This window comes from Mytilus californianus, unplaced genomic scaffold (assembly GCF_021869535.1).
Source record: "Mytilus californianus isolate M0D057914Y unplaced genomic scaffold, xbMytCali1.0.p SCAF_2, whole genome shotgun sequence".
NCBI lineage: Eukaryota > Metazoa > Mollusca > Bivalvia > Mytilida > Mytilidae > Mytilus > Mytilus californianus.
The window spans coordinates 14,702,831-14,706,761 of NW_026262668.1; the positions used below are offsets into that span (position 1 = coordinate 14,702,831).

Below are 3,931 nucleotides of genomic sequence, written 5' to 3' on the forward strand. Positions count from 1 at the left end.
GCTGTTCTGGTTTGAAAACTAGTAGTGTGTACTGCATCTCGAATTTCATATCAAGAAACGCAGATGATCTATCATATATGCGATACAATTTACATATACTTTCGGCGAAGTACTTTTGTATTAAATTTTTTGACTATTATATAACAACCAAAAAAGGCCAATAATATTCCAAGGGGTCAACCTAAAGCCTGCCGTTTAATTATATTTTTGCCGATCAAATTACCGTAATTATCAATGTTCTACACTGTAACGTCTTGTGTTCTTAATCTGTCAAGATTTTTTCTATCAAGTAGACACAAACATGTTTAAATTGGTGCTAGAAAAAATGTTGATAATATTAAAGAAGAAGAATTTTACATTCTTGCTTCCACTATTAATCTCGATCAACGTTGTTGAGCGTCCTTGAAAACACTTGACACAAATATGTATGTTGGAGTTTTCGAAAACACGTTCATTTCCCAATTTATAAAAGATGATTTAAAATGTATTTTTTGCCTATAAAAAGGCAAATGTTATGACAAAAATGGGAGGTATAAAACGATTTGGTTTTTTTCATGTTCAAGATAAACAATTCAATGAAGATAAATTTCCCCCATTCCTTGTTTTTAAACAGACAGCTTTCTAACGTTTATGTCTTATTATTGACACAATTTCTTGAGTCCTAATCCGATTTGAAATAGTTTTATGTCAAAATCATGTCATCCAGAAATTCAGAATATTGGTTTCGTAGATCACAATCTATAAATTGTATTAATATATTAAAATGATTGGGTTCGTTACCACTACATGCACGCATTTAATGACTGAGTCTAAAGCAGATATTAGTACGCTGATGTTGCACACTTCGAATGATGCACTGTCAATTTAACAGTTTACGTCAGAACATCGAATTTATATCAAAGTAAAGTTTAATATCGTTTTTTTTTAATGTCAATCATTGGTTGAAGGCCAAATGGTAACTATAATTGCCTTTTGTTACTAAGTATTAAGGGATTAAAATCGGGATCAGATATAAAATGTCCGGCTGGCTCAAATATTTTTTGGAAGCCCTTTTCCGGACCCTTGATTATAGATTGGCATAAATGAGGAATGTGTCCATCCATGGACACATTCGATGCCCCCGCTTGCATATAACGTTATAAAGGGATATAACTCAAGAACTGTAAATGTGACGCTACCCAAATGTGTTCTTGATCTGAGTTTTGTGGTAATAAGCATTGTGCATAAGTTTCATAACATTTGGTTGAGGTAAACTAAATTTAGAGAACAGAAACAAATATTTCAGGATTTTTTCTTTTTGTAAAAGGGTATAACTCTAGAACGGTAAAGGTGACGCAACCAAAATTCGAACTTGATCTGTGTTTTGTGGTAATAAGATTTTTGTGTACAAGTTTCATAACATTTGGTTGAGGCAAACTAAAGTCAGAGAACGGAAACGAAAAATTCAGCAATTTTTCCGTTTGTAAAGGGGCATGGTGAGCTCCCGAAGGTTTTGGGGTTTTAACAAGAGGCATGTTTATTTTACTTGTTCGCCACAATTTTGCGTGACTCACTCCCGCTTCGATCCAATTTTTACGGTCCCATAAATTATTTTGATATATAAATATGATTTATTAAGAACAGTAAGTCTGCAAAGAACGGATTATATTTGTATGTTTGGTTGTTGTTTTGTTTTTAACGTTTCTCGCAGACTCATGTGACAGGAATGTTTGTCGCCGCCAAGGCCATAGTGTACAGATCCAAATCGACCCTTATATCATTTCAGCTCCCTTCGGAGATTTATTATCTTGTTTTTGTTTGCAATAATGATATTATTAAGGTTAGAACTATTTCTAAAATACTTTTAATTGTGCTTATTTGATTTGATATTTTGTGTTACATCTATATATTGAGAATCCACAGTGGACAGGCACATTAAAATATGTCGGGCTAACCCAGGAACACCATCAACGAGGTTCCTGGCGTGGGACAGGCACATTAAAATATGTCGGGGCTAACCAAAGACAGCCATTGGAGAGGTTCGAGGCGAGGTTTATGTTATATTATGAGTAAGTTAGGAAACTCGTCAGTGTTTGTCTTTGGTTAGCCTCAACATATTTAAATGTGTCTGTCCCCACCAGGAACCTTGTCAATGGTTGACTTTGGTTAGCCCCGGCATGTTGTAATGCGCATGTCCCCCGCCAGGATCCTCGTCAGTGTTTGTTGTTAAGTTTTTAGTGGTTGTGAATGTTCACTACGGAATTAAGAGATGAACAAAATTTATTAGTTTCTTCTGATTCCAATCAGGGTTTGTCTAGACATGGGACGATTTGAGTTTGACATGGGATGTATTGTACATCGAGGTATTCCGTTAGTCCGTATTGATTTAGAGTTTGACATGGGATGTATTGTACATCGAGGTATTCCGTGTTGATTTAGAGCTTGACATGGGATGTATTGTACATCGAGGTATTCCGTGTTGATTTAGAGTTTGACATGGGATGTATTGTACATCGAGGTATTCTGTGTTGATTTAGAGTTTGACATGGGATGTATTGTATATCGAGGTATTCCGTGTTGATTTAGAGCTTGACATGGGATGTATTGTACATCGAGGTAGTCCGTGTTGATTTCAGAGAGTTTGACATGGGATGTATTGTACATCGAGTTATTCCGTGTTGATTTAGAGTTTGACATGGGATGTATTGTACATCGAGGTATTCCGTGTTGATTTAGAGTTTGACATGGGATGTATTGTACATCGAGGTATTCCGTGTTGATTTAGAGCTTGACATGGGATGTATTGTACATCGAGGTTTTCCGTGTTGATTTAGAGTTTGACATGGGATGTAATGTACATCGAGGAATTCCGTGTTGATTTAGAGTTTGACATGGGATGTATTGTACATCGAGGTATTCCGTGTTGATTGAGAGCTTGACATGGGATGTATTGTACATCGAGGTATTCCGTGTTGATTGCAGATCTTTGGTAGTCTCTGAAGAATACACCCACAAGTTGTGTAGATTCGAAACTAATAGATCTTTGGTAGTCTTTGACGAATACACCCACAAGTTGTGTAGATTCGAAACTAATAGCTCTTGACATATGATATCAAAACTTCAGTATCATTAACGACCGCAGACTGACCTCAAAGTGTCTTTTGGTGTAATTTTACTGTCAAAATACTTTCTATCGCCTTTTAGTCATGGCAGACAATTAATAAAATGCGAACTTCAATAACGTTTAATATTGATTTGATATTATAAAGCTTCAACAGGGGGTGAAAACTGACACGAAACATGAAGTGTAAACTTAAAAAAACTAGAAAATTTACAAAATTAGGAAAACGTGAACCGTTATATACAGAAAAACTATAGCTGTCTTCATTCTTTAAATGTTAAAGAGAGAGGCGGAAGATATCATAGGGATAATCAAACTCTGAAGTCGATGAAAAAACTCGCAACGTCAAAATGCGAAAAACGACCAAAAGATAAACAACAGTATACAAAACACAACATAGAAAGCTAAAGACTTCAAGCAAGTATTGATTTAATAAAAATCTACATTGCTGAAAACCAATCCATAATGAAGGTACCAAAAATTTCCTTTTCTGTCAATTAAATTGTTTCTCATATGTATGTACATATTTTCTCCTGCAGTGCTGTTTTTACAGATTGTTCTTTTGAAATGCCATTATTTGGTCACGTGATCTTTATTAATTCTCCGGGAAAGTGCCATTAACGTCATCAACAATATGGTGCCATACGTTATCTCATCATGACTGTCATACTCTATTAACTTTTCTCTATATTTTGACAAAACAATGTAAAAGCTTTCACTTCAGCTTGTCTGTTTTATTTATATATGACTTACGGTGACAATTTTTAACATTGCGAAGAACGAATTGTTGAAGTGTAATTGTACCCTAAAGTCTACGATTTCTCTGATGTT

The 3,931-nt window shown here is 35.0% G+C and overlaps 1 long non-coding RNA gene across 1 annotated transcript; it reads left to right on the top strand.

Annotated features, from left to right (window-relative positions):
- Positions 1-2,227: 2,227 nt before the first annotated feature.
- LOC127729304 (uncharacterized) lies at positions 2,228-2,852 on the top strand. Its single transcript, XR_007994582.1, has 3 exons — positions 2,228-2,497; positions 2,547-2,595; positions 2,697-2,852. It is a non-coding gene; the product is annotated as an uncharacterized LOC127729304 (long non-coding RNA).
- The last annotated feature ends 1,079 nt before the right edge of the window (positions 2,853-3,931 follow it).